The following is a 12,845-nucleotide window of genomic DNA, read 5'->3' as shown; positions in this document are numbered from 1 at the left end:
AAAGATATTCCGATTGAAATACATTAGTTTGAAAGATGTGCTGAGTGTCACGAAAAAAATGGAAAGTTTGTGTCCATGTACACAAATATAGATTACATTTTGTGACTATTTCACAAACGTCTGGGTTGCCCGAGCAGACACACAACAACAACATCAGAATTCATTTGGAATTCTGTGTGATGAATCTAATTCTACTATTCACACTGGTTTTAGTTTTGTTTTGGTCTCCACCAACTCCTGAGAAAAATGAAAGCCGCTAAATGTGCCACTTACTCACTAGCTAGATGCTAACTATGTCTGCCGTTTGGTGCTGGGCAATTGCCGAGTGTATAATGGCTTTATGTGAGATTTTTCACTGAAAAACATCTGCCTGCTGCTGCTGCTGGAAATTAGGTTGTCAAGAGTGATGAGACTCAAACAAACAATTACCTAAACTAGATAAAAAAGTTCTGCAGTGCTGAGGGAAACTGCGCACTTGAGTCTAGGTTTGTCACTATGACTTTCACATTACACATAGTCAATAGATTGATTGTTAATATAAAAATATTTATTAGTGCAGCTATAAACTACAGTAAGTGATAACAAAACACCATTTTAAGTTAATACAACAAGAACTCAAATATGCAGATTATACATATGCGATTCTATATAACTGTAGTATAATTTGAAACCATTTAATTATTTATAGCCAAACTAAACTACTGCTTTCTCCAGATCTCCGTATTGTCTCCTGCAATCTCCAGAGACCTCATCTCCAGTCTCCAGGCTAACATCTTTCTCATCATTACCTGTGTTTTATCTGACACTACACTAACCCCATGACTGTCATAAATCTGTTTCAATCCAATAACTTCATTTGAAAGATTTAGAGTGCATTTGTTTGCTGCAGGAAGCAGTAACCTCTCATTTCCATTCCTCTTCTCACTCTGCAGGTCACTTCAGAGCAAGCCATCCGGTTTTCTATCATGATTGACAGCTCTGAGACACCTTGCGATGGCTCCTCTGCCTCTGTCATGTTTCGTCTCTTTCTCTGTCTTCTCTCCTTTTCTCTTTGATGCTCTTTGTCTTTCTAGCATACATATATGCCTTTCCTTAACCTCCCCAGAGACCTATCTATCGCCTAGCCTTTGGAAACTAAAGGAGTGCATGTCATAAAAAGCTGGCTGGATGAAATATATATATATTTATATAAATATTTATATATATAATTTCTGTTTCCTCTTTATTCTTCTGCCTCCTTCAGGTCTGCTGCAAAGGCATCAGAGGCACATAGCTGCAGCTCCCTGCTGACTGACAGCTCCAGAGCCTATTATGTCAACTTTTCATATAAGCCATTGCATCTTGTGACCTTCTGTCTTGAGACAGAAATGCACTGGAAGCATCAGCTGTGCACATTTTCAATTGTTTTGAGTGGCCAAATGTCTTGGAGTGCCTGGGTTTGGGAGCATCAAAACAGGAGTAGTGTGTTTTTTATGGTTTCAACAGTAGCATTGCAAAATATACATGTATTTACACCATATGTTTCTTTATATCTTTAATGTGCAGTGATATTCAAATGGTTTTCAGTTTCCAATGTTTTTTACTTTTTTTTCTAATTGTTAAATCAAGAGACTTTATACCAGGTTATACTATTTTTCATATAAATGATAAATGTACACCCACCCACCCACAGCAAATTGAAAATCTCTGGGTCTTAATGTTGACATCTTTCCTTTGCAGTGTTTCAGTGTTGAACAAAGCACGTCAAAAACATGAAAGGCGCAGCCAGTCAATTGATTGACAATTGCTGTTATTTGACTGCCATCTAATAGGTGGTTATGTGCCTCAGCAATGAATCCCGAGCAGGTGTTACTCCTCTGGATTTGCTAGCTTATGATGAGATTTGTCATGATTTTTTGCATCACATTGGGTACAAATTTGGCTAACATACGCCTCTTGCTAACATGGTGTGTGCAATGTACTGTTTTGTGTAAATTTGTGTTATGTCTCCTGCCCTGTTTGCTGTGGTGGAAAGTAACTAAGTACATTTACTCAAGTACTGTACTTAAGTACAATTTTGAGATAACTGTATTTACTTGAGTATTTTTTTTTGTAACTTCCATCTACTACAGTTCAGAGGGAAATATTGTACTTTCTACTCCACTACATTACTTGACAGCTTTAGTTACTTTTCAGATGAAGATTTGACACAATGGATAATATAACAAGCTTTGAAAATACAACACATTATTAAAGATAAACCCAGCGGTTTTCAACCTTTTTGGCTTTTGATGTCTTACAAAAAGCAGTGTGTAGTCGGGGTCACATTTCAGATGTCTATGAGTTGTTAAGAGCCCCACCAAATAGTGATTTTTGCAAATAATCTAATGATGTCATATATAATATATATCAGTCAGAGGGACAAATTTAGTACTTTTACTTTAATACTTTAACACATTTTGCTGCTAATACTTATGTGCTGGACTTTTGATGCAAGACTTTTACTTGTTATGGAGTATTTTACATTACTGTATCGGTACTTTTACTTAAGTAAAAAATCTGAATACTTCCACCACTGCCTGTTTGTTTAGTAGTGTTCTGTATTTGTATGATATTTTACCAGTGATCAGCCAAGGGAATGCAGATGAAAATTAGCTTTAAAGCAAGCTTTCGTCTCAATACAGGACATCCTCCTGTGTGTAGCACTCAGCCCCAAACCCACTGGCTCCTAGTGAGGTCATAAATCTTTAAGGTCCTGAATATGAGCTTTGGTGAGAGGCTAATTTACATTTATAAGGCTCTTTATGTTCACTGTTTTAACATGAACTGTTTAACATTGACTGAAGCAGGTGTAGATGAAGAAGAAAACTTTTCTGTTCTTGTTGGATCCATTACAATACTCACAATTGCACTATTTGTGAGTAGTCAGGTGCCTATTTGTGTGACAAATTTCCAACTGTCACAGTGCCCAAGTGCCCAGAAAGACTAATTATGTGATTATTGATTAATGTGGACATCCCCTGGCTGTGACGCAAATACAATACTGTACATGGCTCTCTCAAGATCATATATTTTTATATTATTATAATATATAACTATTCTGCTTTAAAATGCCTAAAAACGACTAGACTTATGTTATATAAACTTTGCACAAAAAGTAAGGAACTTTGTGTTTGGTAGATTATTTCTTTGTTGTAACAATGCTTCTTGGCAATAAATCTTATATTGTTCGAAAGCCTGTTTATTTCCCTTTTAAATGGTACCACATTTGTAAGGAACATGCATTTGTGGGATGAGCAGCAGAGCTGGGTATGTGGGTTGTGCCCATGAAAAATTTGCCAAATCTTCAGCTTATTTTGCTGTTGCTATTGACTCTTGTTTTGAGCTTCTTCATCTTGTGCCCATGTATCGGCACTGTGGTTGTCTGCCACAATGGTGTGTCCCAAAGAGCATATGCATACAAGATAATATGTCGGCATTGTGGTTGCCCGCCAGAAACTGTAATAAATGGACTTATTCAGTTTTAAGCCACACTTTTATGATAAACTTAGATTTTGGTCATCTTTAAGTATATCTTTTAACTGGATGAAGGATTTTAGTCATTGGATTTCTGAATCTTAAGTTATCAGAGAAACAAGCTGAACAAATGTTAGTGGCAGCTTGGTGTACATTCAGGTGATGGTACAAAAGACAAGAAGAAAGAAAGAAAGACAAGAAAGTTTGTCATCAAAAAATTTTAAGGAAGGAACACATCTCAAAAACATTGATGAAAGGATATTTAATGTGTCAGTTATGCAATATCATCCCTATCAATCTCATAAAGAAGAACAGACTTTTAATATTAACTAATATGCTGACGTCGTAAACAGGCGATCACATGCTATCTGAAAATGGCCAAGTGATACAAACGGATTTTCATTCAGACTGGCAGAATGTTTGTCTCAAAACTGTGTGTGTGTAAAAAGTAAATCCACAAGCATAGAACTGAGATCCACAAATGCTTTTGTGATTCACAAATAAGAACTAAGTTCGTAAATGCCTGTTCGACAGTTGTAAATGTTAGGAAGATATTCACAAAAATTCTTTTCATTTATTTGTAAATTAATTTAATCATAGGTATTTTTTTATTTATTTGTGGAATTTGTTTGTGTTTTTGCAGATCTGTTTTATATTAGCAAAATTTTGTGAGTTTACAAATCTTTTTTTTTGTATTTGTGCAAGGTGTTTTATATTTACAGATTACACATTTACACACAGATTGTCAATCTATTCACACAAATCATTATGAAACAAATCTCTCCCCATAGATACAGATAGATATAGAAACACAGTTTTGTTGGGGACTATTTTTAGCATGTCACCCAGTGTGATGTGATTTACTGATGGGTTTTTAATAGTTTTTGGACAACAATGGAGGTTTATGGCTCAGAGGAATAAGATATATCAGGCTTTGGATACACACACAATACTTGTTAGTAGGATCAATTTATTGTTGGTTTGGGTCTGCACATGACATTCGGTGCCCGAGAAGAATAGAGAATATCACCAGCCTTATCTCTTGAGCCAACTCTGGTACAATACTGTACATCAAGTGGTAAAATTTCCATATAATATTTCACCTGGTCCTTTACAGTTACATTAAATACATTAATATGTTTTGATCTGATAAAAATCATCTGAAAAATGCTATATTTAATATTACATCAATTTGTAACATAGACAGAGCAGACAGAACAACATAGGTATGTTCCTTGGAGCAAAATTAGAATTAAAATGACTCAATGCAAAGGAGAGATTTTTTTAAGTTGAAGCTTATTATCAAAGCATAGTCCAGTCATGGGTGTATTCAAGAAAGCGGGTTTGTTAACTCTGAGATTAAGGAAACTCTTGATTTTCAGTTCCAGAAAAAGAGCTAACTTAAACTCTGTGTACCTAACCTGCTCACTGCCAGGTTTTCTTCAACAAACTCAGAATTTCTGTCTCCTCCCTCTTACAGAACCACACATGTATCAAAGCACATTAATTAGTGGAGGTTTACTGTCAAAATCCTGTTTGGATATTAATTTGTTACTCAAGGACTATATCTAAAGTTACTGCTCTAATGTGCTATCAGGCATTTCTTTGAACAGCGGTTTTTGCTCTCATATTCAAATATTACACAGCATGAATTCAGCCTCAGATCGGAATAAAACCTCTTCATGTCCTTCTTTCTGTGAATGGAAGTTCTTTTTTTTCCATAAACACTGTGACCCTGTGCACTCAAGACAGTTGTCAGTTTGTTTGAGCAGTTCTTGAACTGAAATGTTTATGACACATAATGTGTAATCTAGGGATGTGCAGAAGGCCAAGTATTTGTATTTGTTGAGGCAGGAAAATTATTTGTATTCGAATCAAATTGGAAAGTGGCTTAAAAATCCTGTTTTTGTTAATTTTAGAAAATTAAAGTATTAAAATAAGTGTCCATGAATAAATTACATTACGAAGGAGGTCCCCACACCCGGTCTTGGAACTGGAGTCTCCTAGATCATAGATGACTGCGCTGATTACTGAGCTAAAACTTTACTCATCACCTCATTGCAGACGGACTTCTATATATTTATTCACCCATAACACAGAGACAGCAAGCATGCAACGTGTAGGGAAGAACTTCAAAGGCGATTATTTCTTTGCACTTTTCATTTATTGCCTATTTTTTACAACCTAACTTTGTGGAAAGCAGAAGAGGAACAACAGGTTATGGATAGTCCCTTTTTTCATTCACCACGCATGCGCTTAACTCAGAGTGAATCTCAGAGTTGATTGAATAACCTCTAATCAGCTGTTCTGGAACTGAAAAGCGGTTCTGGAAAGTTTCCCATCTCAGGGTTCATCAGCTAAGAGTTCAGGGTTAGACTGGAATAGACTCCAGCTGGTTTTGCAGGTGCAACTGTCCATTAAAACTGTGCTAAATTTGGTTAAGTTATTTTATTTTTGACATCTATATTACATTTAATATTGTTTCATTCTGATTTCTATGAATATGTGTTAATATGTAGCAGGTTCTTCAGGATGTCCTGGCATTTTTTGGCAAGAGCTGCACAAGAGGGGTTAAAAAGGTGTAATTTTCTTGTAGAAGCCATCTTGTTTATTTCTGCCCACAAAGTGCATTAGCCTATAGAGAACTGGTGTAATGTTTGTTAATTAAACAATAAATATGAAATTCCTAAAACTACAAGTCAGAGGTCATAACAGAGGATGAAATGTCCCTACTGGCCCCATAAATCGGCTTCAGTGCCACAATGGAAGCCATGGTCTTCTTCAAATCTCTACTACATCATACATTTCCCTCTGACACTCCCATCAGCTCCAGTCTCCTCACTCCTCTTATCATACCACCTCGTACGCCACTCATGCTTTCTTTACCTTCCTCTCCAGGGACTTTCTTTCCTCCTCTGTCTGTTTGCATCCCATCCATTGTTACCATCTTCTCCCTTCGTCTTCTTTGCCTTTCCCTCTTGGGTGACTTGTGTGTCAGGGCTGACAGAGATATTCTGTACCTGTCCTATCTGTTCCCATGGGAGAACTGGTGTGTGATGTTGACCTGGAATGACGGACAGCGATGCCTGGAAATCACACACCTGAAGAGGGAAGGAGGAAGCACATTGACGATTGATGATGCTCCTGTGTCCTGCCTTCATGTAATTATATTACTGTCTTTAAATATCATGTACTTTTTAACCATAATGTATCACATTTGCATTTTTCCTTTCTCTTTTTTAAGTGGGAAAAACAGCAGAGCAATGAAAACCTGCAGTCCCACAGAGGGCAAAGAGCAACATAACAGAATGAAGACAAGATGACCAGACAAACAATGTAAATGAAAAAGTTAAACAAAAAACATTCTTTATATGAGCTGAATAATAAACCTATTGTTAAGAGTGAATGCTTTGTAAAATAACACAGCATAACATGGCACTACGAAGAATTTGAAGGGAGGAATAACAGACTGACACTGAGATTGCTCTATTAGTGGTTTTGATTCAGAAGAAGAGATCTCTGTATAAATGTTTAAATTGTAAAAAGGAGGCAGTGTTTCTCAAGTGATATGGAATTTTATTCCAATTACCCATATTACTGTTCAAAATTCTGATAATAAAATCTCATTTGGAAATAAGTGGTTTTACATTACAAAATATGCATAAATGATGCACATATACTGATAGACTTATGGGTACAGGAAAGTCTCAGCTTTCTTAAAGGAAAATTATAGTTGTTTAAAACTTGGCTTTTATTTTTGTAACTCTGGCCATCAGTTTGTTTGGTTATGCTAACACTGTACTATACTTGGACCTATTTTGACTGATGTCACTGCGTTCCAAGATCTCAGCAATTACTTTGGTGGGTACAATGTTATCATAACTGATAGTAGCAATGGCTGAAGTTATGAAAATGAAACCCAAATGACAATAAACTATAGTTTACATGTAAGAAGCTAACAGCTATTTCAGTCTGGATTATGTGTGTTGTTCGGTTTGTTGTTTTGGGTTCTTCTCTCAAAGATGATGAATTGAACTGAACTCCACTACACTGGCATGTCTCCCATAGCATGTTACTTAAATATTAGCATAAAGTAAAACACCTGAGCTTAACAGTATGCTACAATTTATACAATGACAGGATTACCTGAGGAAAGTTTATCCAAGTCAAGTCATAAAATGGTCACCACACAGATGATAAACTGCCAACAGCATCAAGCACATCTTAGCAGCCTATACATCTAAGAACAGAGAAGTCCTCCCTCCCTCCATTTTTAATTTCAGCCATTTTGTTTCAGAGTGCAATGAGAATCACAACCTGACATGGCTGCTGACATGACTCTACAATTTTAGTCTTGTTTGAACAACATGGCTGAAAACCTTGATAATTAGGAGAAAAAAGCATTCTGTATAAGGCAGAACTTCACAGCAGACTGCCCCGTTTCATCACTCAGGAGCCTGTAGATCTCAACACAATAAACTTGTCATCTTTCCAGAAATGACTCCATCCAAACTCATTCTCCCTGTCTCCAGTGAGAGAGGTGGTGATATTGGGTGTTTTATGAAAGCCAAAAGGGTCAAACCAACTGCAGTGGAATTAAGGTTTCAGTGTGTGAGTGCTTGTGTGTTACAGTTTATCATGCGGGTCGGCCTCAGGATTAATGTTTTCATTTGAGCCTCTGTTGAGCTGTATTGATTTTGCTTAATCACACTCTCAATATGAGAAATCCACTGTGAAACATTAAATATCCCAGTGAACTATTGATCTTTGCTTTGGGTCAAAAGCAGCCAGGTTTTTGATACAAGGCTTAGGTGTTTGATGCAGAGCGACACAAACTCAAAAGTCTGACCACCACTGGAAAAAAGTGAATGTTCTAAGTGAAAAAAAACCCAACAACAACAACAAAAAACACAAAGATTTCACTTACATTTCTGTAATCCATCTGTTGTCTGTCTTCACCATACTGGCCTCAAAATGTCCATTGTAATGAAATCAAAGACTGCTGACAAACACCTGCTCTGTTAATGTGCTTCCCAGCAGGATGCTCAGTGCTGCCACCGGTGGTCCAAAACTGAAATGGCAATACTTTCTATGCTTTCCAAGGCACAAATTTGGAATGATGAAAAGTGTTCACAAATATGAATATTGGCACTAAAAACTTTTTAAAAAGATTGTTACTGTTGTTTTTTAACATTTTTATTATTACTAGTATTATAAATGTTTCCCCTTATTAGATAGTGACAGCACAGAACTAATGAAAGAAGAAGAAGAGGCAGAAATGTGGACAGAGACCAGCACAACCTTCTTATATCTTATGAGTTTTTTATTTATTTATTTTTTTCCTCCTGCAGTAATAAGCGACACGTTTCATGCACTTATTAGATTTTTTGGGTTTGTTTTTAAATCAACAGGAGGGATATAGATCAGTTTCCTCAACTTCCAATCAAAGAAAACATCCAGCTGTGTATATCAGAACACAGGACCTAGCAGGAGATCCCACGACCATCAATAAAACCCTGAATCTCTGTCGTGGTAGACAGAAACTTCACACTTGCATTACACTCGCTACCCCAACTCTTCAGCAACTTCAGTATTTTTCAACCTCAACCTTGTTTTCCCATCTTTTTCTGTCTAACTGACTAATGGGGACAACAGTTTTTGAAATTGGTCCAGTATTGAACGAGAGTGATGCAACCGGCAGTCGTGAAACAGGCTGCAATGTAATCCTTTGATGCAACAGAGCCCCGTCAATAAACGTCCACTAAAAGTGCTTGTTTTTGCCACTGACAAGCTCAGATTGTTATTATAAATGTCTGACAACATTATGGAAAGGACCATACAGAGAAATAACGTGTTTTTCTGTCTGTTATTGTGTCTCACTAAGTCTCGTTCAAAGAGAAATCTTGTGAGCGTTGAGTTGTTGTTGAAATCAGCTTAATATTCAGCCATGACTTTGAAAATCTTTCGGATAACACTGAGCTACGCATTCCAAACTCCTCGCAGCATTCCTCTCTCCAACTCTGTCACGGCTGAATATGCCCACAACAAACAGGAACTCTTGAGATGGAAGAGAAAGTCTATAGAGTAAAAATTTGTTTCCACCGTACTTAACAGGTGTGTTTTTTAAACTTGAGATATTAAATCTTACACTTTTTTTTACAATTTCCTTATTGATCTGAAGAAATCTTCATAATCAGTCATGAAATGGAACAACATACACATTATCCAAGGTGCTGAAGGATGCTGCCTGTCTATACGTGCCACATGGCTTCTAACAACCCACTGTCATTGGTGCAGAGAGCCTGGCTGTCAGATTTGTTAAATTAGCTTTACTATGGACAGTTCCAACTTTCTTCACTTCCAGAGAGACAACAGGAACAGGCCGACTGCCAGATCTCATTAAGCTCAAAGATATTCAGACGGACAGGCTGGGAGAAGCATCAGATCCTCTCAGATTTAATTTGTTTGGTTCAATCACGGCGGGCTGCTCGCTTGTAGACATAGGATGAAACACGAGAGAAATGCTTCATTCACTCCTGTTGACAGTAACTCATTTCTTTTTTTTTTTTTTTTTTAAACGTATTCTTCATTTGGTTATTTCTCACATCAAAAATATTTCAGCACAGGTTGACAGTTTCCTTTACAAGAGGTTGCAATATTTATAAAGTTTTATTTAACTGAACAGTTCAGCATGAGAGTATGTATGAAACATAAATCAAAACAAATTGAAATAATAATAATAACACTAAAAATAACTAATGTAAATGACACAGACATATCAAAATAAAAGTAAACATGGGTTATATATAAGTTCACCTATTATAGATATACAGATGGTGACAAATTAAAGGAAAAACTGGTACAGGTCTGAATGTTTGACCCCTACAGTAAGGGGATCTGGTGGCTGTTATGCTGTGGGGGGCATTTTGCTGGCATGGTTTGGGTCCACTTGTCCCCTTAGAGGGAAGTGTCACTGCAAATCAATACAAAGTTGTTCTGAATGATCACCTTTATCCTATGATGAAACAATTCTATCCTGATGGGAGTGGTCTCTTCCAGGATGACAATGCCCCAATTCACAGGGCATGAGGGGTCACTGAATAATTTGATGAGTATGAAAATGATGTGAATCATATGCTATGACCTTCACAGTCACCAGATCTCAACCCAATTGAACACCTATGGGAGATGTTGGACTGACGTGTTAAGACAGCGCTCTCCACCACCATCATCAAAACACCAAATAAGAGAATATCTTTTTGAAGACACCTTACTAAGACACTTTATGTTGGTTTTTCCTTTAATTTGTCACATTTGTACATATTTAGTCCGATATACAAAGGAAATTATCCGTATTATTTATCAAAAACTAGAAAATGAAATTTCATGTTGCCTTTTTAAGCCATCTTATTGTAATTGCTTTCTCTGCTGCTGTTAATAATTGTAAGAGATTCGTCCTCTTCCTGCTGTAAATTACATCCGGTTTCATCCAAACTATTGCTATTAGAGGATCTCTTACCAATTCAACATCTAATACTTTGTTCACAGTGGTACAAATTGACTTCCAAAAATTATCTAACCATGGATATTACCAAAATATATGCAAATGGGTAGCCATGGTCTGTCCACATCCCCACATCTACTTAACTGGTTTAGATTAATCTTTGCCACAATTTGTGGTGTTCTGCAAAAATCTGTTAATTATCTTCCATTGAAATTCTCTCCATGAACTGGTGTTAGTGACTGTGTGTCATTTATTTCCTGTTATAGTTCTCTGTCCCACTTTTCTTTCACATGACAGATATTTGTCCTTCGTCGTTGAAGCTAGAATTCTATATAAGTTAGTTATTGGCCTGTTTTGCCTCCTGAATTTTCAATAAATACTGTTCCAAGAGGGAGGGATCTATCAATCTGTTCCAGTTTGGATGATTGAATATCAAGCCTCTTAACTGTAGATATCTAAAACATTCTGTTTTGATTAATTGTTCAAAAGATTTGAAGTTGTTATTGAAGAATAAGTGATGTGCAAAATGGATATTCAAGTGTGTCCAATATTTAAATACTGCATCAAGTTTTAAAGGCTAAAAGTCTTTAATATGAATAGACAGTAACTCATTTCTAGCTATATAAGTTTGTGTTTGTGTGCTATCATGATCAAATGAAGTAAAGGGAGATGGGATAACAGCTCTCAGTGAGCTTGCATTTACATATGTTAACAACAGCAAAGGTATCATTAGAAATATTCCTTTTAAGTCTTCAACCTGCATCTACATCTGTGAACAGCTGAAATAGCATCAGTCACATTCAGTCTCTTACCTGCAGTTGTGTAAACCCAAAATAGGATCAATGATGCTGGCTAAGTTGGTGGACTCAATTTTTCAGATTTAAAGCAGCTCAAACATGCTGAACAGATGTTATTTGTAATCCAAAAGTGTTTGATCATTAAACTTGTAAACAGAGCTGAGATCAAGTCCACTGTGTGTGTGTTTTTTATATTCTTCATAAGGAGCTCTTTGAGAAGAAGCCGGGCCTTGAACAAGAGAGACAGAGCGCTGATTATAATTGCCTTACCTGAGGGTAGCATCCAGTGGACCGACTCAAACAATGCAGAAACTCAGCAAATCCCAATTAAATTGAACACAGAAGATGAACAAAGCTTTTGCTGCGTGTGTTGTCAGCAACAGAACAAAAGAGTGATTAAAACTGCTTGTTAAGGGGGAAAGTGTGACTCATCTGCCTCAAAGCAAAGCAAATTTTGGATATCTAATAAGTGGCTAGGGAATTTCACTTAATAATTTCATTGTTTTAATCTTTCCCTCTGAAACATAACCCCAAAATTAATTTGCTGTAATGTATGTCAGTGTAAACTTTAGTTTCTTTTATACTGGCAGCAGAAAAACAGGTCCTTAAAAATGTCTGTACTGTAGTCTCCATGTCAGCGTAGGGTGCCTTTACACGGCATTAAAAATAACTGATTTTTGCAGACGTGGCACTGAGCAGATTTATACCATGGCCCTGAAAACAAAAAGTACATAGAATCAGATATTTGAATACATGTGTGGAGTGCTAACACCTAATAAGTCCGTGAAACCTGTGCAAACAGCTGTACAATGTCAAAAAGAATGCAAGGAGCGTTGCTAAGCAGCAAAACTTTGTAATGCAACGTGAATCCTTAGTAAATATCCTCCCGAATATGTTTAAAACCATCACGACCTGTGTTTGACTGTTCAAAACATTCCATTCCTTCTACCTTCAAAAGACTGTTTGCATGCATGGTGTCCTTCACATTGAATGAGAGAGTAAGAGAACATAAATACGTCATAAGAACCAAAAATACTCTGATTTCCCTG

General features: G+C 36.6%; 1 protein-coding gene across 8 annotated transcripts in view; it reads right to left on the bottom strand.

The window, feature by feature from the left end:
* Nucleotides 1-8,543, bottom strand: part of LOC121900143 (inactive N-acetylated-alpha-linked acidic dipeptidase-like protein 2) — a 651,762-nt gene extending 643,219 nt beyond the window's left edge. For all 8 annotated transcript variants that reach the window (XM_042416175.1, XM_042416174.1, XM_042416172.1 and 5 more), the window contains exons 1-2: nt 8,423-8,543; nt 6,382-6,596 (exon numbers count right to left, since the gene is read on the bottom strand). The gene's annotated coding sequence lies outside the window, so the exon portion shown is untranslated. The remainder of the gene's footprint in view (nt 1-6,381; nt 6,597-8,422) is intronic.
* Between the last annotated feature and the right edge of the window lie 4,302 nt (nt 8,544-12,845).

Source organism: Thunnus maccoyii, chromosome 7, assembly GCF_910596095.1.
Source record: "Thunnus maccoyii chromosome 7, fThuMac1.1, whole genome shotgun sequence".
Classification (NCBI taxonomy): Eukaryota; Metazoa; Chordata; class Actinopteri; order Scombriformes; family Scombridae; genus Thunnus; species Thunnus maccoyii.
The sequence above is the reverse complement of the archived record's forward strand: the minus strand, read 5'-3'. Positions and strand labels throughout refer to the sequence as shown.